The sequence below is a fragment of the Arachis hypogaea genome, chromosome 9 (assembly GCF_003086295.3).
Source record: "Arachis hypogaea cultivar Tifrunner chromosome 9, arahy.Tifrunner.gnm2.J5K5, whole genome shotgun sequence".
NCBI lineage: Eukaryota > Viridiplantae > Streptophyta > Magnoliopsida > Fabales > Fabaceae > Arachis > Arachis hypogaea.
Window position 1 is genome coordinate 22,907,915 of NC_092044.1, and position 11,777 is coordinate 22,919,691.

Genomic DNA, 11,777 nt, shown 5'->3' on the forward strand with positions numbered 1-11,777 from the left:
GCTTTTGAAAAGTCTTATTATGATCAAGTCTCAAATCATATGGTTATTTATAGTCTTAATTTCAGAAATTATTTTATTAAAGATAATTAAGGCAAGTTTTGATTTATTGGATTTGAGATAAGTTATGATTATTATCCAATTTCACAAATTATGGATTATTTTCTATATTCAGAGTATAAAGTTGGTAGTTGTGAAATAATAAGGATTTCTATATGATTTGGATTAAATAATTAATATTTTAAATATTAAAATTGCTACTTTGAAAAATAAAGGATTTAATTATATTATTTCTAATTATTTTGATTTGGGCATTTTATGGAAAATAATTTGTGAAATTGATGAGAAAATAGTATTTTCTATATATATAATTAGTGTTGGATTTAATTTGGGTTTCAACTACTATATTGTCCACAATTTTATCGGAAATTACCATAATGCCCCTAACCTTAACTTTTGAAAATAAAACCCTAAGTCTTCCCCAAACTTAGCCGCCGCAGCCCATTCCCCCAAATGAGGCAGCAGCCTCATCCTCCCTCAGCCTAGCAACACACTCGAGCTGCAGCAGAAGCCTCCAACCCCTTTCTCCCCCCAAAACGCAAACACACACCCACAGAGGAAAGTGCGTCGGCCAGGAGGGTTGCTGTCGCCGCCAACCGGTCACGGTCGATGCCATCACTGGCGTCGTTGCCAGCCGTGCCACCCGAGGAAGCGATCGGGCAGAAAGGGGGAAACAAGGGAAGGGACCGCGGAGAAGAGGAAGAGAGGGAGAAGGACTTGGCACCGCCGCTGTTTCTGTGTTCCCCGATGGCGCTGCTGCACACGAGCCGGAGAAGCTCGTCCCTGTTGAACCGCCGCCACCACCACAAGGATTTTTGTCGCCGCCACTTGCGCCACCGTCGGCAAGCACGAAGAGAGAGGGAGCACGACAAGGGAAGCCATTGCCGCCTGTCACCGTCGCGTGTCTCTGCTGCGTCACCACCGTGCCGTTGCCGCTCCTGGTTGCTGCTGACGAAATCGCTCCCGCCGCCGTTGTTACTAGGGCTGTCGTTGTCCTCACCAGCTTCCGAGAGGAAGTCACGATGGCGCTCTGCTTCTGTTTCTCTTGCCCGCCGAGAGAGGAGCTCATGGGTGGGGTAAACGCCTCTGCTGTGTTTCTCGATCACTAGTGATGGAGCTCGCATTGCCGTCAGCCACCGCTGTGCCTCTGATTGCCAAGAAACGCCACCGCTGCCGCTGCCGGGAACCGCCACTAGAATCGGTGTCGTTTGGTAAGCTTTAACTTGTCTTCAATTTTCTTCTCCATTAAAGTTCATCTTTACCATGAGAATTGTGATGCGGCTGTGTGCTAGGAGTTGCTGCAAGTTGCCGCTGCTGGAATCACTACCAGGGCAGCCGCTTCATGGTTCAGTCACTTCTTATTTGCGAGTTGATGTGGTTACTGCAAAAGTGAGCAAAGCTGTGGTTCAAGCTGCCGGTGATTTCGAGATGAGGCGGAAAGGACTCTGTGAGACGTTTGGGTTATGGTTTTGCGTGTTGAGGTAGGGGCGCTTTCCAAAAACTATGCTTTATGTATTGGAATTATTACATATGGATACTGTTGTGAGAAAATGTGTATTTGGTGATTGTATCGGCCTTATGTATAATTTGATTGTATCGAATGATTATGAATGTTTGTTTGGCTGAATTGTTGTGCGGCTTTGTGAAATGTAATCTTTGGAAGTTGATTCTTTAAAGATTTGAAATGAGTTTAATCCGTTGAGGATTGGTTTGAATTGAGTCAATTATTTGGATGATGTGAAAGATAGAACACTCTTGAAATTCAGCCTGGTTTACTTTAATTGACTTGGTTTTGGACAAATGATTTGTTATTGAGCTATTTCCTTAAAGTTTTGGAAATGAGTTAAAACAGTTAATATTGAGTTGATTTTTGAAATGGTTTCTTGAGATATGCCACTGAGGCGACTGTTGGATTTAGCTTGCTTTTGAATTAATTTCTGGTTTTGAGCTGTTGAAGAGGAATGAGAAACGGTTTAGTTGGGACCCGAACCGGGTGGCAAAAGTCCAAGTTTTAGGAGAGATGCTGCCAAAATTTCTACAAAATCCTAGTCTTGTTTGAAAAGTCATTTAAAAAGGGTTGGATTTGAGAAATTGTATTATTTGATTTATTAAGAGAATATTTATGTTTTCAAGCTTAATTTATTTAATGAACTTTATGCGTTGAGTTCGGCTTATTTAGAATTGAACTATTTTTACCGTTTGAATCACTAAAGGAAAGAATGATGCTCTAATATTGATTTCAATATAAAAAGGAGCTTTTAGTGATTTTAAAGGAATCTAGACTTTTGATTGAGTAATTAAGTTTGAGGCAATTTGGAAGAGTTAGAAAAATGGGTTCCAAAAAGAAACTTGAAAGTGGTTTGATTCAAATAAACCGGTTCCATTTCAAATGAGTTGATTTTTGGACCGGGTTGGAACTTGTGATTTGGTATGGCCGGTTTTACAGTAAATTCAGTTTTATTTACTTGAACCGAGAATCTATGATTTTAAGAGAGTCAATGAATTTTAAGGAATTGATATAAGTTGACCTTCCCTAAAAACTTGGGACTCTGCCGAGAAACTTTTGTTATAAAATTCCATTGTTGGATGGGTGATTTTGAATGCTTTGAAATAAATCCTTAACTTACCATGGTTTTGGAAGTTTTGGAAAGAGAATGCCGAGAATGGCTTTGTTTTAAAAAGGGAACTTACTTCGAGTAAATTTGGCTTATGAGCCTGAGATGATTTGAAAATGAGATCTTCAAAGTCAAGGCTGAAAAGAGTTGAAACTTGATTTCAAGGTGAGATGATTTGAGAAAAAGTTATTTATGGCTTAAATGCCGATTTTATGAGTTGATGATGTTGAATGTGGAAGTGCTGTTTTGTTATGAGCCGGAATGGCTGTGTATGATTATAAATATTGGTTGGTTCTGGATTGAACCGTGAGCCGGAATGGCTGTGTATGATATGAATATTGGCTGGTTCTGGACTGAACCGTGAGCCGGATGGCTGATATGGATGTTGATCCATGGATGAGAATTAATGCATGTATATGCTGAATTATTGATAATTGTGATTTGCACTTCCACTATCTGAGATACGAGTTTCCCTGGGTAGTAGCAGTGGCTAGCCACCACGTGCTCCAAGTTGAGACTTGATACTCTGTTGACCCTATGTCGTAAGTGTGGCCGGGCACTGTGAAAGTCCCGGATGAGCTCGCCCCCGTAAATATTCACCAGTGAGGGTGATGGATATGGATCATGTTTATGATCAAGTTTATGATGAGTATAACTCGAGTTGGGGATGCGCGACAGAGGGACAGTCTAATGGTTAGCTACCAGGACTTGTCGGGTTGGCTCTATAACCGACAGATGATATCATCAGCCACTAGGGACAGGCATGCATCATATGCATCTATGTGAAATTATTTGGGTGTGCATAATGTATTTAGTTTGCCTTTATGATTAACTGCTAATTGTTCTACTTGCAATAATTGTTTGTTTGTGCTTGCATCTTCTTATTTGTGTTTGCTACTGGGATTCTGTTGGACTGTGGTGATTGGTTGATGGTTGGATTGTTTGGGCCTAAAGCCATGGTTGGAATGAGATGAACCGATGGTTGATTTCGGTTTGTATTTTTGGTTTGGAATAAGATATGAAAAGCTATTTTGTTTTAACATAGATAAACCGCCTTGAAAGGCTTTTGAGTTTTTGAGAATTGAATGGTTTCTCTTTCAGAAAAGATTTCCGACTTTACTTTTATTGTAAAGTGTTGTTTTTGAAAAGAGGCATAGGACGGTTATTAATCACTGGTACGATTTATCTTCATGTATCCTATTACAGTAATTCCTAAAAACCCTCTACTGAGAACCCTTTCGAGGATGATGTTCTCACCCCTTACATTTTTCTCCTTTCAGGATATGGACGCAGAAGTTACGAAGAATTTATTTAGTTATTGTTGTGATGCTTTGTATGGCCTTAGTTATTATTTATTGTACCCTCGCCTTTATCTTGATATATTCTACAAGAGGGATAGGAATTGTATTGGTTAATGTTTGTAATATTACTTATATATATGTATGTATATATATATGGATGTATCTTTTAAGAGTTTTTGTAAGTTGTATGGTATCTATAGATGTACTTTGTCGAACGAAAGTATTCTTGGGAGCGGTTTTGCGGTTTAAAGTTTTTAAACAGGCTCATATTTTAGTATTAAATAGTATAAGTGTCGTCATAATATCCGAGCTATCATAGTTGCGCAGCCGGAAGCGTGAGCTTTGGTAGTTAGGGTGTTACATTATGGTATCAGAGCAGTCCTTCCTGTAGAGCCTGAGGAATGAACCAACTATGCTTCAGTTGCATACTCTGAACGTTTGTCATGTATTAGTTCTTGTCGAATGACGAGAATTAGAGCCTTATGCACATGACGATCTATTGAATAACGCTGTTAGTCTTGCATTGCATAATTCTTGGTATTAAGTTTGGCCGGCTTAATACTAGTGAATTATGTACATGAAAGCACTAATGGGTTATCATAGATAATATGCGAGTTTTGAGCAAAGCGAATCGCGGGTTTTGGGAATGTTGGAAGCTATTTCTCGAGGCTATTCAGTTGTGTGTTTTGGATTTTGTTCGAGTCGACCTGTTCTTTCATAGCCTAACTTGAAGTTCTTGTTTGCTAATCCCCTTGAAAAGTAATTTGATGTTTCCGCTCTGTTTCTCTGTTCATATGCAATCTTGTTTGATCTTAAGTGCATATGCTTGCTTAAAATCCTTGTTGCATCTATCTTCCTCTATTTGAATTCTTCTTGATTCATGTATTCTTCGATATGGCTTTGAACTTGTCCTAATGCGCTGTGACTTTTTAACTCCGGGATTTCGAGTCCATTCTTAGAGAAATTGTTGATTCGGTTTTTCTCTTATTTGACAGTGATTACAACCAGTTTTGAGACTTTTATGAAAATTGCTGTTGAATAGATGTATACTTATCTATATATGAAACTTTGAAGATTTCTTACACAGTTTGACAACTATTTATTTCTAATACCTCGCCTGTATTTTACTGGTTTACGGAACTGCATTTACTTTAAAATTACAATTTGACTTTCTAGTAAATTTTACTATAGTTCCAAGGCGCATCTTCATTTGATTATGTATTTGGGTATTTTTCAAATTTTGAAAGAAAGAATTTTTCACTTTTATTCCTGTTGAGTTTCAGTTGATAAGCTTTACTTAACTTATTTTGAATTGAGTTTGATTTAGCATGCTATATGGTTTATGCCATTGTTGTTCTTTTTGAAAATGTTGGACTCATAGCTTTCTTCTTATGAAAGGACTAAATTCTTTATTAAACCTTTTATCTCTATGAATGTCATGCTTGACTTTATTTTTAACTAATCTTTTACAATTTGTGAACATTACCATTGATCTTGGTTTTTTTTCCAATCTTGTGAATTTCATTTTTATATGAGTCAGTTTGATTCGTTTCAAAATAGTGCATCGTTTATCTTCTCATTGTCTCTAACAGAGTTTTTAGTCAAAAATTTATCCCTGAGAAATTACTAATGATTGAGTTGTCTTTTTCTATGACTTTTGTATTCTTTGGACCAATTGAACGCTTGTTGATGACTCAAGCCTAGTGGATATTGTTTGAACTATTTTGGTTTAAGATCTTTTCTTGTATGGCTTGACTCCTTTTTAGTACATCTTAAACTTCTTGCATGTTCTTTTAAGATGGTGATTTCAAGAACACTTTTGGAGTCTTGTTTTGAACTTTTAAAGAAGTTTTGAATTCTCTTTGAAGAAATTCTAAGTTGAATCTATTCCCTGTTACTTGATTGAGAGTGAAACCATTATTCGATTTTGACGAAATTGTTCTTAAAGTTGGCATGCGCTATTTTAAATGAGGTTTTGAAAAGTTTTCTTGTTTAGTGGAAACCGATTCGTTTGTAACGCACCACTTATTTCCTTTACCAAATTTTAAACAAATTTTTACTTCGGAGTTTCTTTTCTAAAAAGAGTTTAACTTCCTCTTTTGTACTTGCTATAAATGTTATACACGCTTGTTTGAATATGAAATTTTGAGAATTATGAACAAGCATTTGATTACTTCTGAGTTTTTATGAACTGCCTTTGGTTAAGTTGCACCTAATTATCTTTCTAAAATATTTGAGGAGATATTTTAGCCTGTAGCCAAACTTGTGTGCACTTTGTTTTTTTTTAAATTCTACATGATCTGTTTCAACATGAAATTGTATTACAGGAAAGCCACGTTTATGCTTTTGTTACTCTATTGAAGAATGTTTATTACTTGACTTTCTTCTAAACTGCGAAGTGATTTTTCCGCAAGTTTTCGATTCTTTTATGAACAATGTGTTCGGAAGTATTTCTAATTGTGCTCTTGAGTTCTGTGAGCTTTGTCTTGGGTCCGAGATATTCTTTTCAGTAGACCTCACACTTCTTTGACTCAGCTTGAATTTGTTTCAAACTAATGCGCTGAACCTTCTCCTTATTGATCCTATTGGATTTCTTTGATTCAAGGGTTATCTTTGAGGTTGTCAATTGAATTGTGTCTAGCAAACTTCATTGCTTGAGTATCCTTGGTTATTTGGGATTGGATACATTCTCTCAAATCTATTATTGTTATCCTTGACATTGTCTTTCCTTTCTAAATCTGGTATCCTTCTGAGTAGACTTGAGAATTGTTTTGATGTCACGTGCGACTTGTAGACGTAGTAGCGTGATGCGTTAGTTCTTTAAGATGTGATACGTGTATACGAAAGTTGAATCGGTAGGTGTGCAACGTTATGAGTTGTGGATGTTTTGTTCCTTGCGAACGGGTTTGCGGTTGCTAGGCTTATGATCGGATATGGGGATTGAAAGGTGCTTAATGGAGTTGGGAAGTTGAAGCTTTGAGGTTGAGATGAGATTAGTGTGCGGATGTTGAGCACGTCGTTATAACCTCATCCTGTTTTATAACCTTCAATGCCTTGCTTTACTACCACATGCTTGAACCATGACATCTTTTGCAGTTGAGCCTACCTTGTAATGTTTGCTTTGCACTCACACTTCTACCTTTGCATCCTTATGCATATGACAATCAAAGTATTTGAAAACCGTATATATGTTTATATGTTGAGATATTTTTGCTTATTCCTTAAATGTGTTCAAGAATGAACTGTTATGAAATTTCTTTCGTTTTGTATCAATTTTCGAGGGCGAAAATTTTTATAAAGTGGGTAGAATGTAAGACCCAAAGCTTTTGAAAAGTCTTATTATAATCAAGCCTCAAATCATATGGTTATTTATAGCCTTAATTTCAGAAATTATTTTATTAAAGATAATTAAGGCAAGTTTTGATTTATTGGATTTGAGATAAGTTATGATTATTATCCAATTTCACAAATTATGGATTATTTTCTATATTCAGAGTATAAAGTTGGTAGTTGTGAAATAATAAGGATTTCTATATGATTTGGATTAAATAATTAATATTTTAAATATTAAAATTGCTACTTTGGAAAATAAAGGATTTAATTATATTATTTCTAATTATTTTGATTTGGGCATTTTATGGAAAATAATTTGTGAAATTGATGAGAAAATAGTATTTTCTATATATATAATTAGTGTTGGATTTAATTTGGGTTTCAACTACTATATTGTCCACAATTTTATCGGAAATTACCATAATGCCCCTAACCCTAGCTTTTGAAAATAAAACCCTAAGTCTTCCCCAAACTTAGCCGCTGCAGCCCATTCCCCCAAATGAGGCAGCAGCCTCATCCTCCCTCAGCCTAGCAACACACTCGAGCTGCAGCAGAAGCCTCCAACCCCTTTCTCCCCCCAAAACGCAAACACACACCCACAGAGGAAAGTGCGTCGGCCAGGAGGGTTGCTGTCGCCGCCAACCGGTCACGGTCGATGCCATCACTGGCGTCGTTGCCAGCCGTGCCACCCGAGGAAGCGATCAGGCAGAAAGGGGGAAACAAGGGAAGGGACCGCGGAGAAGAGGAAGAGAGGGAGAAGGACTTGGCGCCGCCGCTGTTTCTGTGTTCCCCGATGGCGCTGCTGCACACGAGCCGGAGAAGCTCGTCCCTGTTGAACCACCGCCACCACCACAAGGGTTTTTGTCGCCGTCACTTGCGCCACCGTCGGCAAGCACGAAGAGAGAGGGAGCACGACAGGGGAAGCCATTGCCGCCTGTCACCGTCGCGTGTCTCTGCTGCGTCACCACCGTGCCGTTGCCGCTCCTGGTTGCTGCTGATAAAATCGCTCCCGCCGCCGCTGTTACTAGGGCTGTCGTTGTCTTCACCAGCTTCCGAGAGGAAGTCACGATGGCGCTCTGCTTCTGTTTCTCTTGCACGCCAAGAGAGGAGCTCAGGGGTGGGGTAAACGCCTCTGCTGTGTTTCTCGATCACTAGTGATGGAGCTCGCATCGCCGTCAGCCATGGCCGCTGTGCCTCTGATTGCCGAGAAACGCCACCGCTGCCGCTGCCGGGAACCGCCACTAGAATCGGTGTCGTTTGGTAAGCTTTAACTTGTCTTCAGTTTCCTTCTCCATTAAAGTTCATCTTTACTATGAGAATTGTGATGCGGCTGCGTGCTAGGAGTTGCTGCAAGTTGCCGCTGCTGGAATCACTACCAGGGCTGCCGCTTCATGGTTCAGTCACTTCTTATTTGTGAGTTGATGTGGTTACTGCAAAAGTGAGCAAAGCTGTGGTTCAAGCTGCCGGTGATTTCAAGATGAGGCGGAAAGGACTCTGTGAGACGTTTGGGTTATGATTTTGCGTGTTGAGGTAGGGGCGCTTTCCAAAAACTATGCTTTATGTATTGGAATTATTACATATGGATACTGTTGTGAGAAAATGTGTATTTGGTGATTGTATCGGCCTTATGTATAATTTGATTGTATCGAATGATTATGAATGTTTGTTTGGCTGAATTGTTGTGCGGCTTTGTGAAATGTAATCTTTGGAAGTTGATTCTTTAAAGATTTGAAATGAGTTTAATCCGTTGAGGATTGGTTTGAATTGAGTCAATTATTTGGATGATGTGAAAGATAGAACACTTTTAAAATTCAGCCTGGTTTACTTTAATTGACTTGGTTTTGGACAAATGATTTGTTATTGAGCCATTTCCTTAAAGCTTTGGAAATGAGTTAAAACAGTTAATATTGAGTTGATTTTTGAAATGGTTTCCCTGAGATATGCCACTAAGGCGACTGTTGGATTTAGCTTGCTTTTGAATTAATTTCTGGTTTTGAGCTGTTGAAAAGGAATGAGAAACGGTTTAGTTGGGACCCGAACCGGGTGGCAAAAGTCCAAGTTTTAGGAGAGGTGCTACCGAAATGTCTACAAAATCCTAGTCTTGTTTGAAAAGTCATTTAAAAAGGGTTGGATTTGAGAAATTGTATTATTTGATTTATTAAGAGAATATTTATGTTTTCAAGCTTAATTTATTTAATGAACTTTATGCGTTGAGTTCGGCTTATTTAGAAATGAACTATTTTTACCGTTTGAATCACTAAAGGAAAGAATGATGCTCTAATATTGATTTCAATATAAAAAGGAGCTTTTAGTGATTTTAAAGGAATCTAGACTTTTGATTGAGTAATTAAGTTTGAGGCAATTTGAAAGAGTTAGAAAAATGGGTTCCAAAAAGAAACTTGAAAGTGGTTTGATTCAAATAAACCGGTTCTATTTCAAATGAGTTGATTTTTGGACCGGATTGGAACTTGTGATTTGGTATGGCCGGTTTTACAGTAAATTCAGTTTTATTTACTTGAACCGAGAATCTATGATTTTAAGAGTTTCAATGAATTTTAAGAAATTGATATAGGTTGACCTTCCCTAAAAACTTGGGACTCTGTCGAGAAACTTTTGTTATAAAATTCCATTGTTGGATGGGTGATTTTGAATGCTTTGAAATAAATCCTTATCTTGCCATGGTTTTGGAAGTTTTGGAAAGAGAATGCCGAGAGTGGCTTTGTTTTAAAAAGGGAACTTACTTCGAGTAAATTTGGATTATGAGCCTGAGATGATTTGAAAATGAGATCTTCAAAGCCAAGGCTGAAAAGAGTTGAAACTTGATTTCAAGGTGAGATGATTTGAGAAAAAGTGATTTATGGCTTAAATGCCGATTTTATGAATTGATGATGTTGAATGTGGAAGTGCTGTTTTGTTGTGAGCCGGAATGGCTGTGTATGATTATAAATATTGGTTGGTTCTGGATTGAACCGTGAGCCGGAATGGCTGTGTATGATATGAATATTGGCTGGTTCTGGACTGAACTGTGAGCCGGATGGCTAATATGGATGTTGATCCATGGATGAGAATTAATGCATGTATATGCTGAATTATTGATAATTGTGATTTGCACTTCCACTATCTGAGATACGAGTTTCCCTGGGTAGTAGCAGTGGCTAGCCACCACGTGCTCCAGGTTGAGACTTGATACTCTGTTGACCCTATGTCGTAAGTGTGGCCGAGCACTGTGAAAGTCCCGGATGAGCTCGCCCCCGTAAATATTCACCAGTGAGGGTGATGGATATGAATCATGTTTATGATCAAGTTTATGATGAGTATAACTCGAGTTGGGGATGCGCGACAGAGGGACAGTCCAATGTTTAGCTACCAGGACTTGTCGGGTTGGCTCTATAACCGACAGATGATATCATCAGCCACTAGGGACAGGCATGCATCATATGCATCTATGTGAAATTGTTTGGGTGTGCATATTGTATTTGGTTTGCCTTTATGATTAACTGCTAATTGTTCTACCTGCAATAATTGTTTGTTTGTGCTTGCATCTTCTTATTTGTGTTTGCTACTGGGATTCTGTTGGACTGTGGTGATTGGTTGATGGTTGGATTGTTTGGGCCTAAAGCCGTGGTTGGAATGAGATGAACCGATGGTTGATTTCGGTTTATATTTTTGGTTTGGAATAAGATATGAAAAGCTATTTTGTTTTAACATAGATAAACCGCCTTGAAAGGCTTTTGAGTTTTTGAGAATTGAATGGTTCCTCTTTCAGAAAAGATTTCCGACTTTACTTTTATTGTAAAGTGTTGTTTTTGAAAAGAGGCATAGGACGGTTATTAATCACTGGTACGATTTATCTTCATGTATCCTATTACAGTAATTCCTAAAAACCCTCTACTGAGAACCCTTTCGAGGATGATGTTCTCACCCCTTACATTTTTCCCCTTTCAGGATATGGACGCAGAAGTTACGAAGAATTTATTTAGTTATTGTTGTGATGCTTTGTATGGCCTTAGTTATTATTTATTGTACCCTCGCCTTTATCTTGATATATTCTACAAGAGGGGATAGGAATTGTATTTGTTAATGTTTGTAATATTACTTATATATATGTATGTATATATATATATGGATGTATCTTTTAAGAGTTTTTGTAAGTTGTATGGTATCTATGGATGTACTTTGTCAAACGAAAGTATTTTTGGGAGCGATTTTGCGATTTAAAGTTTTTAAACAGGTTCATATTTTAGTATTAAATAGTATAAGTGTCGTCGTAATATCCGAGCTATCATAGTTGCGCAGCCAGAAGCGTGAGATTTGGTAGTTAGGGTGTTACAAATTTAATAAAAAAAATTATATAAAAAAATATAATTTATTACTATTTAGATCAAATTAAATCAATTTATAAATCAAATTTAGAAATAATATAATTTAAATTAAACAAAATAAAATCTAAAAGTAAATTGATACTCGTTTA

At 37.7% G+C, this 11,777-nt stretch overlaps 2 long non-coding RNA genes across 3 annotated transcripts; both read left to right on the plus strand.

Annotated features, from left to right (window-relative positions):
* The first annotated feature begins 483 nt into the window (after positions 1–483).
* Positions 484–4,143, plus strand: LOC140175298 (uncharacterized). The gene is made up of 3 exons (XR_011865566.1): positions 484–1,268; positions 1,350–1,538; positions 3,953–4,143. It is a non-coding gene; the product is annotated as an uncharacterized lncRNA (long non-coding RNA).
* Positions 4,144–7,660: 3,517 nt separating this feature from the next.
* On the plus strand, positions 7,661–11,490 carry LOC140175299 (uncharacterized). Of its 2 annotated transcripts, XR_011865568.1 has the most exons (3): positions 7,699–8,566; positions 8,648–8,836; positions 11,252–11,490. It is a non-coding gene; the product is annotated as an uncharacterized lncRNA (long non-coding RNA). The 2 variants fall into 2 exon arrangements; XR_011865567.1 differs by having other exon boundaries at positions 7,661–8,836.
* Positions 11,491–11,777: the final 287 nt, after the last annotated feature.